A 14,399-nucleotide genomic window follows, 5' to 3' on the forward strand; every position below is an offset into this window, starting at 1 on the left:
GCTGACCGAGAAATAAAGCGCGCGGTCTAGGAAAAAATTATAAAGCAATGTGGGCTTCTCGCTGGCTCATAGTACATGGCCAACGTGGTAGGTAGCAAAGCATGGCCCTACGGAAGTTCGGCTTTGGTCACCCAAGCGTTGGGTGCCGACTTTTTCCCTATCATTTGCCGACCGTTGGCTGAACGTCATCGGCCAACTAATAGCCAGCGTAATTGGTTGCCAATCAGGGCCCCACTTTGGGCCGCCATTGGTCGGCCAACAATACCAGTTGCCGAGCGCTGCCCGTTTGTTTGCCAACCAATGGCCATCGGCCAATTTCACTTGGGGAAAAGGGAGAGAGAAGGACGCGCGCGCGGCTGCGAGTAAAATGAATAGCGGTACTTTGCCAGAATGAAGCGGTTTTGGTACAACATGGACAAGTGCGGCCATCTAGCGTCAAGAGATACAGGTGTGACTTGTATAGTCGTCATTGGTTCCCTCTGTGATAAATTTCTGCACGACTATACCCGTAAACAGCAGGGCAAGTGTTAAACCACGGCAATAATGGTACCATGATGTGCGCAAAACCCTCCATTGTTTATACTTCTCCCTCCCCCCCCAAGTTTTGTGGTCAGTTGAGTATGCGAACGAACGCATTCAGTTGATTTCTTCGGGGGGATGGAATACTGCTGGCAACCCGACTTTTTTCTGTATTTAGGGAAATGGGCTGTGGCTACGCTGGAATGCACTCCGTTGGCTTTACAGCCCACAGAAGGCTGAGATGCGCTCACAGTATTTGCCTAAGAAAGCCGGCCGCCTTTAGACAGTTGTTCGCCTGCTTTTCGTTCTAGATCTAGCGCACGACAAGGGAACGAGAACTGCATCGGCGGCTGTTATAACCAGCAGAGATAACCTTGTTTACTGCAACTTAACTCCACGTTTTGCCTTCGTAATTTCTAGAAAAAATATTGAACATTTCAGTTGACACAAAGTGTATCTCGCTCTAAATAACTTGCACCACGGGAATCTGCTTTTATTGAGATCACAATGAACACGCAAAAATCGCTCCAAATTGATAGAACAAGTGTTTATTGATAACTGAGGTTGAAGGGGGCCTTCTACGACCCTTGTTGGCTTTCATCCACAAAAGTGTCTGCAACTTCATAACACGAGTCATGAAGGGTCATTCTTTTCGACATCCTTGCCATGACCGAGATGGCCGACTTCCTATGTATCGCACACTAAAGGTGCAGTATTAGGCACATTATTTTGCTGTATCAATAATGCAGTAGTGAGAAGGAGCGTTCCTTGATAAATACTATGTGAATAAATTATGTCACTCTTAATAACTGTTTCTTTATTTTTCGTCAGTATGGACAAGACAGGATGTGGGACCTCCTCTATGAGAAATCTGGCGTGCAGTTGGCTTATCAAGTAAGTTCAAGTACTGTTCTCGATCCTGCCTGATAATAAATGCAAATTTATACTAAAACACCTTGATTGCTATTTCAATCATTGCATTTGTAGCAGTTCACTGGTTTCGAGCTAATACAAGACATAATTTCCGCTCTTTCCTTCTGCTCACATTGCACTTTGAATGCGCAGAACATTTGTTTTTAATTTACAACGCACGTCCTGTGAGCTTTTGAGGCATAGTTACAAATGTTTACAAAAGAATGTTCTCTGTTTCCTCAGTCAGTGCAGTATACAATGCTACTTCTCGATTATTTATATTTTCTCCAATGAATTGTAGTGATGCTTTATTAGGCAATGCTCAGAAGGCTAACATGGTTTACCAGTCAACGCCAACGAAATGTTGTTCCCTCGTATGTTAAAAAAACCACAGCAATTGTCCTTAAAGAATCGAAGCAAAAACTATGGAGTGCAGAATGGAAGTAACACAAAAACGTAACAACAAACTAATAGGCAATTTGTTGGTTTGTAGCACGGGCCCCTGGTAATTAAGCGTTGCAGTGTACTGTAGGGCGGGTCAACTTCTACAGAACGTTCGCCATTACTAAGTCTGCAATGCAGAGGAGGAAGCGTCGTGTGGACATCTTGAACGGATTAACAATACTTCCGATGTCTCTGAATCACTTAACTGTTATGTCTATCCTGAATGTAAGAACGACGACACAGACAAGAACAAGACCACACAGCGCTGTGTGTGTTATTCCTTGTTTGTTGCGCTCTTACATTCGTTATGCATTACCAACATGCCCAAGTTGCCACACTTCATAGCTATCCTGCTATATATCATGGGCATGAGTCTATAAAAAAGTCACGGACCACTGTAAGAGCGACGCCTACATGATGAGAAAAGCGGCGGTAATTTAAATGTCCAAGCAGTTTACGCATAAAGCATGAACGATGCGTATTGGAATTGATGACAAGGAATGCGAAGTCTCAGTGAATGGCGGTAGAAGTCGGTAGCGCGATATTGCTGAACATGTGGTGTAGATTTCACCAATGTAGGCAATCGCTCGTGAAAGTAATCGAGGCAGAGTAAAGGAAAAGCGGAAGTCAGCCCAGGAAATACGGCTACTAATATCATTCAGCGGAGTAAGAAATTCTTTTATATTGCCACATGCATTTCTGCTCCCTAACGATAGGTATCCACCAATTCGCGCATGTAACCTTTCCTCAAATCACCAAAACGATTCGTGAAGCTATGCACACCGGCATCTAGCACCACTCTGAGACCATCTGCCACTGGTGATGAAGCGAGCCCAGGTGACCGATGATGACACATATGGTGCAACATACCTGTGAACACACCAAATTCGCGTATGTTCACTGACTGAAGTGCTGGGCCCAAGGACCGTATTCCTTTTATCGTTATGTAGTGCAGCAATCTAGTGACCCGCCTGTGTTTTCCTTTTAATGCAAAGACGTGCGCTCAACATTATGTTAGCCTGTAAAAGCAATATCTCAAAAGGAAATGTTAGCTTGTAAGCGAAATCTCTTGTTTTCATAACGGGACCCATAACGAAAATGTCAAAAATACTGACATCTATAAAATGGTGCAGCGCGGCTCGAGTGGCACTATGATATGCATAAATTCACAAAATTGTTCACGAATATTATTTGCTTCCTTTTTAGGTGTGGAGGCTGTTATACAACCATGTTACCGTCAACAAGGACATGCAACTCAGGCTCGGCTACATCAAGTTTTTCAGCGAAGAGATGATATTCTTCGTAACGGCGGCTAACGTAAGTGAAATGTGTGAAATCTGCATGGTCCTAATGGGTTGTGCTTTGCAGTACATAAACTCGAGTAAGCAGATATAGATTGATGCTGTTCAGTATGTACTATCCTAACTTGGTCACGAAACGTTACACCTGTGAAAATATATCCATGTGCCGTAAATATCCACCAATAAGCACTTATAGCCACACGCTTCCCCCTCAATCCTCTATACAAGAGCCATGCCTCTCCCGTTAACTGGCCCAAAGTATTACGCCCACCCAAGAGGCCCTCAATGTAGTGCCGTGTTAGGAAGCGAAAAACCTCTTTTCAAACAACTTAGTATACCACTCCAGTTTCTTTAGCATGAGGTACGAGTGGCCACACTTCCCGCCTATCGCAATCGCAGAACCTTCTCTTTACTCTCAATAGGTATTGGGACAAATCGCACAATGCAGGTGATTTCGCGGAGTACTTCGAAAAGCGAGAAGATATTTCCTGCGCAAAGACGAGAAGTTATTCTTGACAAAATTATCCGTTTGCAGCCCGAAATATTAGGCCTGTGCATGCCGAAACGTCTTTGGGAAGTCTGGTCTTGCCCGCCAAGTAATCGGCAAGGCTTCTTATTTCCGGTTCTGCGTGATGCGAGCGAAACTGTATCATTGCAAGACATCGTGCGGCATTGGGGTCCTTAAGAGCGTGAGACAAGCACTCGGTATCAGGCTGGTTCGTTTCGGACTTCTGAGCCATACTTGCGTTGAATTTTTCAAGTCAGGCTCCATCATGCCGGGCTCGGGTTCTAATGTTGGTGCGCTTATTACGTGGCTCCTGCTCATACCCTTCAAGCGGGCATTTGAGCATGGATTGTTGGGCTGGTGAAATGGTTTCACTCCGTAAAATTTACTGATGAGAAGTGGTGTACAACCGAGCGTTCGGGTGCGCCGGGCACTTTTCCAAACGTAAGCTTGATTTGTGAACATTGCGACGAGGCAAGTGTTGTTTTCGAAAACAAATCATTTTCTAAGTGCTAACACTTTGATGTTCACGAAAAAGAAAAATGTAGATCCCTTTTATATCCTCGTGGGTATTCAAGGTTGCATTTATGTTGTCCTCTATGAGTACTTACTCTTAGAATTGATAGTTGAAATCTATCAGTTAGCAGCCTAGCTATTTAGTCTAGTTGGTATAGATTTGCCTTCAAACAACGCATATATGCGAGGAATAATTGGCTACACGAGCGATGGCTATCAACTGAATATTTTTTATTTAGCTCAGTAGCATATACATATAGAGAAAGCAAGGAAACCACGTGATGTTAAATATGATGTTCAATGTGCGGTCTTGTTGCTTCGGATACCTCGTATTAGGTGGCAGCTTTAAACAAAAGCGCATTGCCACATACCTATACTCCAACTACCGTGCAGCACTGCCGAAGCAACGAGCAGCACACAGGCAGTATCCTTGCGTATCATATAATATAGTTCCAGGCGTAACTGCTTCAATAATAACGAGGTCCAAGTGTTTTAGCTGCGCTTGCATGATTCGTTACAACGATACGTGGTGCGTTACGCTCTCCGCGCATGCACTTCGCATACTCTGAACAACTGTAGCGATTACCGGCCGGTAACCGTAATAGCCATTCTAAAAAGACAGGGCGTGCAAACAAGGACACAAGAAAGAAGTCAGGACACCACAAACGCCGACTAACAACTGAAGAGACGCACAACGGCTGAAAAGGAAAGAAGGCACGAAAACTTATCTGCGCATGCCCATGCAACAGGCGAACCTATCAATCCGGCACGCGTGGCGGTCTACGTTGAAGATAACTGTTAAGGCATTTGATTTCATCTTTATGCAAGTTAATCGACGGTTGGCTCACGCATGCGCTACCACTATTCTCGATATGCCATGCTTCAATCATCAGGCGCGTTTCTTCATTTCTATGACGATACAACACTGCGCATTCATCGAATTTTGGCGTGCACTTGCAATCTGGATAATGTAAAGATAGGTTAGAAGGTGAGCCTCCTGTTAGCGATCTCTTATGTTCCAACAATCTCTGATTAATGCATCGGCCCGTTTGTCCTACGTAGAAGCGACCGCAGATGAAAGGGACCGTCGATTAACTTGCATAAAGATGAAATCAAATGCCTTAACAGTTATCTTCAACGTAGACCGCCACGCGTGCCGGATTGATAGGTTCGCCTGTTGCATGGGCATGCGCAGATAAGTTTTCGTGCCTTCTTTCCTTTTCAGCCGTTGTGCGTCTCTTCAGTTGTTAGTCGGCGTTTGTGGTGTCCTGACTTCTTACTTGTGTACTTGTTTGCACGCCCTGTCTTTTTAGAATGAATACTTACCAACTAGCTCAGCTCTCTGTTTTTCTAAGCGTAATAGCCACCCTCACCACGATGACGTACAGCAACATGGTAGCCCTTTACATCCCCGACCGTCCGCTTCCATCCAAATTCGTGCTCTTTACTGGCTCTCTACGCGGACAGCAAGAAGTGAGTGGTATAATCTGTCACAGATGATTCTCATCTAACGCTGATGGAAAAGAATCTTGTATCTTTTGTCACTGTTATTTAGATCAGCTTGTTTTGATGCGAGGCGGTGCCAAGCCGTAAAACAGTTCGATGTCAACTGAAACAGCGACTGAGCAGATGACACCACAACAATAGCGCCGGCGATGCGTTGACCATGCGAAACGCCCTGAATGCCTTTACTACGCCAATAATTGCTGTTCCGCTCAAGAGCGGGACGTCACGGCCCCTGAAAGTACGTCGACTGAATCTACGGAGCGCTATAGGTCAAAGACGCATTATCCGAACGAAGCAAAAGTTAGTATCACTAAATGTGTTTTTTCGGTCCAAAACTCAGTAAAAACGCCAGTATGAACACTGTTGTAAAAAGGACCGCGTTCCCCACAAACGCCAACGGGTGCTTCCTGTACAACTGGGTTTCCGAACATCCAAGAAGCGGTGAAGTGGCGTCCCCAAAGAGGTTCTTGTGCGCTATATTATCTGCGGAGAGGAAGTAAACACAGAGCAGCGAGTCGACGCCAAAGAGACGCCGAGCAGACGACGCGACGTGGATGACCACGCTTTGTCATCTCCTTCTGATTTCTCAATATTTTGCTGCTTTTATAGTTACACCTCGCCTGCGATGTACTTTCACTGAAAAATGTATGCGATTTTTCCTTACGACTTCACTAATCACTAATCACTAATCAAGCTTTACACACTTTTGTCTAATTTCCAGGGTCTCTGCTACACCGCGAACCCGCTGTATTCTAGCAAAAAAGAACAAGAGCTTGCTCCAAAAAGGTAAGCTTATTCTGTAGGCACATCCCGAGAAATTCATGCCCTCTGCTAGAGCGACAGAATAATAGAGAAACCGTATAGCTCGCATAAGCTGGCTGTAATTTTGTCACAGTTGCGTGAGAGGCGCACATTTCATCTCGGGGTGGATGTTGTCCGCTGACTACCCTTCAGTACTCGCTATGGGTGGGGTAAGCAAAGGGAGCATTAATAGTATAAACTACGACAATAGAGGTTGGTGACAAACTAGTAGCAAAGGGAGCATTTAATGGTATAAACTACGACAATAGAGGTTGGTGACAAACTAGTAGCTTAGAGTCCTATTTCATACTAGGCCTCGCTACCTGCATGAAAGCTGCATGCAATATTCAAAATCATCACCCATAATTATATATAATATATATATATATATATATATATAGGGCTACCATATATATATGGTAGCCCTATATATATATATATCAGGGCTGGGCAAAGATACTTTGAATCGTATCGCGATACGATACAAGATACTGCAGCAATAATTGTATCCGATACGATACTTGCCAATTGTATCTTAAGATACTTCGATACATTCTGAAATTTATTAATAGATCCATATAATGTAGCAGCAAACGCCTATACACAAAATGTCTGCTTGGAAATTTCTTAACTGTGACCTATTTTGTTTGACTTGAATGAAATGTCTCTTAGTATCTCAAAAGTTTTGCCCTTCTTGCTCAAAGTACATTAGTTTCCTTCCAAAACAACTTATTGGGGTTTGTTTTAGCTTCTTCACAGGACAACTCTTTATACACTTCGCTGACAGCGGGTCTAGCTTGTCATTTTTTCAATTGATGGGAGTCGCTGCTTAGCTTGTCGACCAGCTAGCGGGTTGCCGTATAATCACAATAACGTCAATAGGAAGCCTTCGCACGACGGCGCAAATACCGGTGTAGAATTTGCCTTGTCCGTAAAAGAAGGTTTGCACAATACCGTATATTCGAACAGGCGTACAGCAGCAACAACGCTGGTAGCGGCTTGCTTTTTTTTTTTTTTTTGGACGGGGGGAGGAGGTGGGAACGCATGGTGTATACGGGTTTTGAGACCGTTCGCTAGCGGCCCGGCCGCAACGCATGACCGTCTCCGTCGCATTTGTTTTTATTTTCTAAATAAGTAGGTTCGTGAGCTACAAAGACATGAATGGTCTCAAGCATTTCTTTCGTGAGGAACATGTGGTCACCATGTGCTGAAACATAACCGTGGAACAAAAACTCTATGTTTCAATCCGCGTAGATTTTACTCGTTGTGTACATCGCTATCGATGTTTCTCGAATCCTGTCTCCAAATCCCCTTCAGAAATGACCTATATATGAGAAATGGGAAAGACTTCCTTTCAAATGGCAACGTCATTTTGTTCAAGCTCTCTGACCCCACCATCTTCACTGTCCCGGCCTTTGGAGCTAAATTTCACGACTACGGCCCGCCGGCTATAAGCTGAGTTTGAGACCCCTTGTGTATATGTAGATGACGTAAAACTGCAATGAATTTCCATGTCCTGCTTAGCTGCTGGCGTAAGGGATTCTTTGTTGATATACTGACTAACGTACAATCTTTTAGCAATTTTTCTTCAACGAGAGAACATGTGCAACACAGAAATGTCTCAGACGTATTGTACAGCTGCACAAAGCGTCGCAGGACACCGCCGCTATTCGCGCTATTGCCGCTTATAGCTCCCATTACGTGGCGATTAGTAATGCGAAAAATATTTAAGAAGGCCTAAAACAGGAAAACAAATATAAGTAAAATAGAGGTTGTTTTGTATCAAACATTCACATTGAATGAGTACAGAAACACAATACACACGGCGTGCAATAGCTATGAGCATCAAGTATCGTAGGTTTACCTGTTGAGACAATAGAAAATTCAATGCCTATGGAAAATTGCCTGAAACGGCTCGTTGGGACGCTCATGAGTAAAACGGAGCATTCGGAATAACAGCGTTTCTCAAATCCCCTTCCTAACATCTTTACGATGGCATCTAATGATTTCCATTATTATAATGCAAACTCAATTTCGCTATTTTCTTAAGCGGTAAGCAGAATATTTTGTGTTGTGTACTCAAGGCACGCCCACATAATAATATTTGTTTTCAAAGTCGCCTTGGCAACGTATAAATGTGTAAACAGTAGTAGAAATAAAGTAGACAGAAGAATTAAACAGAAATCTTATTTTGGGAGCGCGTCTCGTATAACTGCGGTGACCAGACCGGAAAAACAGTGCAGAGACCTAGGTAATGTATGTGATGCAAAATGACAGCTAAGAAAGCACTTGTGCTAATGATCAAATTATGACTTCATAAATTCTTTGAATAAATGTAGATGGAAGTGAAAAATACGGTACGCCAAGATATTTTCTGTTAGGTAAACGCTCGCTCTATTAGGTCTGGCATCAGTACCAGTGGTGCTAAAGTTGTTAGAATCTTATTTGCATATAAGTTAGCTAATTCCATGCAAGTCAAACTTACATCCACGAGATCCTTCAAATCGCTGACATGTAAAATCCACGCGACGCAAAGCAACCCCATTCTTGCACGCATCACATTTTGTTACGGAGCAAGACGCAAGCGAATCTTCAATAACGACACTGTAGCATCATCAAAATTTGCGCGATAGACGCCGCACGATGTGGAGTACGCGGCACACGACAGTGGCTAAGAGCAAGTGTCGCGGCATTGGCGCAACTAAAAGGAAAAGAAATCGAGAAAACAAAGGGTACGTGGGCAGGGAGTAGACGTCCGCGTGCTTGTCTTCCTGATCTTCTACCCTCACTGGATGACTCTGGCGTAAAAAAAAACGATACTGCCCTTAGACTTATTCAGATGGCTTAGTGGCACCATTACCAGCTTGAGAAGCGAAGCTTGGCCAACGATTACTGTTTCGCACGGTTGTGTTGCAATAGAAGTATCTTGTATCTTAAGATACACGATACATTATCGAATGTATCGGAAATACAGATACAGATACTCGTATTTCGAGACGTATCGCGATACAGATACAAGATACCCATACAGTATCTAAGATAGTATCTAAGATACATGTATCTTCGATACTGCCCAGCACTGATATATATATATATATATTATATTGAAACTTTACACAGCGTAGATCATTGCGCTCTCCTCAATGCCCGGGCTTCCTATCTCTACGAAGCCGGCCACTGATTTAAGCTTGGAGTGGCCGCCGAAAATAGAGCTAATGGTTCTGAATTCGTTCAAGTGAAATCAGGCTTAGATGGCTGAGGCTGATAAATAAAGCGCACTATCCCAAATGAAGGGATACAGCAACGTGGTCGCGTATTTAGCGACAACCAACCTGCCTACGCTGACGCCGTTTTGTTGATATTCCGGTCCAGAAAATGCCGATTCTGAAAGATAGGTCAGCTGTATAACTTTTACTAGAAGGCTGCCTATTAGAACAAGCACTAATAAGCGCTGGCCTCGGGTTAAGATGCACCACATCGGTCTACAAATAACCGCACTCGTTGCATTAGCGGAGGCTGTGACACAGTCACGGAGAAAGATATAAAAGTACTGAAAGACGGAAAGCTGTGCTGTTGCAAGATCAGACCTCGTTCATTTTTGTATAGGAGTGGTCTATAGGGGACGTTCACTGAGCTGGTGGCGCTGTGGTGCGGGAGTGAACGAAAGCTACTGGCGTGCTCCGCGCAGCAGTCTACTCATGAGCGGAGCCGTATCAGGTTGTTGGCGGTGCTTCGCAATGTCGCGTATAAATTACTGTCTCGTATAACTGTGCCAATAACTATAAGAACTACGCACCTGGAACAAAGTTAATCAGTTTTCAGCTGTGACCATGATTCCGAAACAGGCGGGAACGCTGCGTTAGTCTACGCCGCGTAAAGCAAGTGACCCTGCGGGCATGTTTATGAAGTACATGTAGCTAGTTCGCTGTGAAATTACACTCCGCGAAAGTTCATGATATGTTTACACTGCTGCCCGAACAGAGTGGCAGCCGGCAATGTGATTTCGAGTCTGCAGTCTACATTTCGTTGGCGGAAAGCCATCGACAGATCCAGGGTTTCCTTCGTACGCTGCTGCTGTTTTTCCACAGTGCCGCAGTTCGTCAAGCGGCTAGGTTCGCAGATTACACAGTTCTTTAGCAGGAACGGTTAGGAAGAAGCCCCTCATGCCTGGCAAAATCCGTTGCGGACCACGAGAATTTTAAAATGCATTCCCCTTGTACTGCCGTTGCCCTTAACGTCACTGTGTGTGCAAGCAAAGCCGCGCCACGACGTTCTACTGCGCTACGTGGCAGCTAACAAATCTCGTCCAACGCTACCACGTGACAAAGTTACTCAATGATTCGTGCAGCCCGAGCAATGTCTGCGAACGAAGCTAAATTATAGGACGGATAAATTCGCGGAACTGCCACACATTAAAATGCAACACGTGCAGTTCGGCTACCGTACGTCTTACTTGCGCGCCTCGCAAGAGGTTGTCTAACACGTCAGACACAAATCGCATCGTTGACTCAACAAAAAGCCGGCAAAATGACAAGAAAGAATGCATAAAAACATCGATGGTAACGGCCAATGCTTCGAGGTTTACGCTTGCCGGCCGCACGAATCGCCCTTTCAAAGTACTCCGTCGCACGTCCGTGCTTTCTCACATCGAAGATAAGATTGATTCCGTACAATTCTCCTTTCTCTTCATCTGAGGCTGTAAAATAATCCTGCGCTGATAACTTCCTGAAAGCCTTGCCGTATTATGAAATTGGTCGCCATCGCGCGAAAGCATTGCATGCAGCGCTGGCTAACAGACGGAGAGACAACGGTTCGTGGCACGCCAGTTGAAAATGTAGTGGCCGCAAGTCGCCACTCGTGGCGCTGGCGGCTCATTCGTGCTAGAGTTACTGTATATGCTGCCTTTAGGTAGCAGAGTTGCGCATCTGTCTTCCAACGCCGCGAGCAACCATGCGTTGTGGAGAAGCTGACGCTCGGGCCAATTTTGTATTTTTTGACGCCGCCGCCGCAGTGAACTGGATTGACACTTGTCATCGACAGTCAAGTTAATCGCCGGTCTTCGACACGGCAAGCATGTCACTCGGCGGCACGGTAGGCATGTCGCCTGCAAAAAGAGAGTGCAGCTTCGCCGCATAGCTGCGGTTGCTAGCCAGACCTATGCGCAACTCTGCTACCTGAACGTAGCATATACAGTGACTCTAATTCGTGCTGAGGACTGTTGCGCCACCTGTAGGTGCTGCACGTTTCGCATTGACTTATCTGAATTATTGCTTTCGTAATGTTGTACGTATACGTGACACAGTGTGTGGTCAATACTTGTGGGTAGTTGGAGGTGCTAAATGCAGTTTTTTTTTCAAAAATCCAGTGCATAATTTATTGCTGCTTTGCGTAAAGAAATATGTAGGGCAACGTCCCATATCAACGGTGATCCATTGACCCGAGTGAATGGCACGTTTGGGGCATTAATTGGCCATGGACTAATATCAGCATGAGACGTTTAGAATATTTGTTAGAAAAATATCAATGATGGCATTGATATAACAAGATCTGTCAAGGGCCTATATGATTTCATATTTTAGAAACAGAACCTTCAACGAAGAAACATTTCCAGGCTGCTGGACTGCAATAGATGGTGCGAAACATAATTTTTAGCGAAGTGGCTCATAAAGGCGTGCAGGATCATCGCAAAAGCGACCGGTAGTGGTGTCTCCAATGACAACTGAAAACGATATCCAGCGAAAAACGACAGATGGCCTTCGCATCTCGGGTCCTAGGCATGTAATTGCAAACGGCATTGTTATTAGACGTCCTCTGCGAAGCACATGGATGAAGCGGCGCTACAGTTGAATAGGGCAACCAAGAAGAGACGCTCTTTCGATGGGGCAAAGAAGGGCGATGAATTGTCACGTGGTGCCGTGGTGTCACGTGGCGAGTGAACCTACGCTGCCTCTTCCGCTCCCCAAGGACCAGTGCACGCTGTCTGACAAGAAGACACGAAGAAGACATGCTGTCTGGCCAGAAGACATGGCCTCAATCACAGAGTAGCTCCTGGGGTGGACGGTGACGCATCATGAATCGGGGAGCAGGAAGGAGGCCACATCGTGCGCTGTAACCGCTGGGAGGGCGGTGGTTTCGGCGTATCGCGTTAGATGGTCAAAAGACGATGGCCCAGAGGTTACCAGCCGACGTCAGAGGAAGTGACGCACACAGATCGATGCCAACGCGCCCAAACGGCTGGTCACGGCAAGGTAGAGGCTGCAGACCTGCCGGCGACAGGTGCGTTAAAGTTTCGCGGCGCTGACAATCGCTGCAGGAGCGAACGTACTTCTGGACGTAGCGGTACATCCCTCGCCAAAAGTACCGTTGGCAAATGCGGCCGTAAGTTTTCGATACCCCAGAGTGCGCTCACTGCGGATCAGAGTCGAACGACTCGTATATGTCAGAACGCAGACTGCGGGGTATTACTAGTAGCCACTGGCGGCCGTCGCCGTTGTAATTGCGTCGGTGGAGGAAGTCGTCGCCAACGGCGAAATGGTGGGCTTGACGACGCCACGCGCGAGTGGATGGTGTTGCCGATGGATCAGTCAGCAAGTCTATCAGTGAGGCAATCCATTGACCCTTGCGCGGTTCGGCAGCGATGTAGTGAATGTCGATGAAAGAAACGACAAGGTGAAACACTGAGCTGTGGGTATTGTCGTCAGACAAGCGAGAGCGCGACAGGACGTCGGCGTCAGCATGCTGGCGTCCATTGCGGTACGGCACGCGGATGTCGTACTCTTGCAGGCGAAGTGCCCAACGGGCGAGACGGCCTCAGGGATCCTTCAACGACGACAACCAGCACAGTGCATGATGGTCGGTGACATCAAATGGGCGACCATATAAATAAGGTGGAAATACGTAAGGGCCCAGATGGTTGGCAGGCATTCTTTCTCCGTGACGGTTTAATTGGTCTCCGCATTAGTAAGCGTACAACTTGCACATGCCACGACATATGCGGGAACGCTGGTTTGCGCTGCGCAAAGACAGCACCGAGGCCAACACCGCTGCTGTCCGTGTGTACCTCTGTTGGGGCCGGGGTCGTAGTGGCGTAGTATGGGAGGAGACGTCAATAAACGACGGAGCTTTGCGAAAGCGTCGTCGCACTCTGACGACCACGAATTGAGGGGCCCGTTGCTGCCAAGGAGCTTGGACAGCGGCGACATGATAGTCGCGAAGTTTCGTAAGAAGCGCCAAAAGTAGGAGCATAGTCCTACGAAACTGTGCGGTTCTTTGACGGACGTAGGTTTGGGGAACTGTGTCACTGCCCGAAGCTTGGCTGTATCGGGGAGAATTCCGTCCTTGGACACGACGAGCCTAGTATTGTCAGCTGCCGTGCTGCAAATCGGCACTTCTTTAGGTTCAGTTGTAGCCCGGCGTCGGTCAAACGCGTTAAAACATGCCGCAGGCGTCGAAGATACGTGGAGAAGTCCGGGGTGCAAACGGTGACGTCATCCAGGTAGCGCAGGCACGTGTGCCATTTCAAGTTGCGCAGAACGGTATCCATCGTGCTCTCAAAGGTCGCGGGCGCATTACAGAGCCCAAATGGCATGACGTTGAATTCGTGACGTTGCTGCAGTGGTGGTTGGCGCCAGTGTCGATGACATGCGTGACAGCGGACATGCTGCCGAGAGAAGTTTGCGCGACATCGAACGAAGAACGAAATCCTTCCAACAGGCATAAAAGCTGGGAACATTCGAGCGACGTTGGGTTGTCGGCAATCGAAGAATCGAGGTTATCAGCAATCGAGGCTGCAGTCGGGGCGTATGGATGATATCGGCGTACGCAGCTGGCACATTCGCTTCGAAGGCCTGAGGCATGGCCGGTGTAAGTGGGGCAAACGCCGGAATCGCTGCGGG

General features: G+C 46.3%; 1 long non-coding RNA gene across 1 annotated transcript; it reads left to right on the forward strand.

Moving 5' to 3' along the window:
* Positions 1 to 1,349: 1,349 nt before the first annotated feature.
* On the forward strand, positions 1,350 to 6,490 carry LOC125758421 (uncharacterized). Its single transcript, XR_007416042.1, has 3 exons — positions 1,350 to 1,413; positions 3,082 to 3,192; positions 6,425 to 6,490. It is a non-coding gene; the product is annotated as an uncharacterized LOC125758421 (long non-coding RNA).
* Positions 6,491 to 14,399: the final 7,909 nt, after the last annotated feature.

The sequence above is a fragment of the Rhipicephalus sanguineus genome, chromosome 4 (assembly GCF_013339695.2).
Source record: "Rhipicephalus sanguineus isolate Rsan-2018 chromosome 4, BIME_Rsan_1.4, whole genome shotgun sequence".
NCBI classification, from domain to species: domain Eukaryota; kingdom Metazoa; phylum Arthropoda; class Arachnida; order Ixodida; family Ixodidae; genus Rhipicephalus; species Rhipicephalus sanguineus.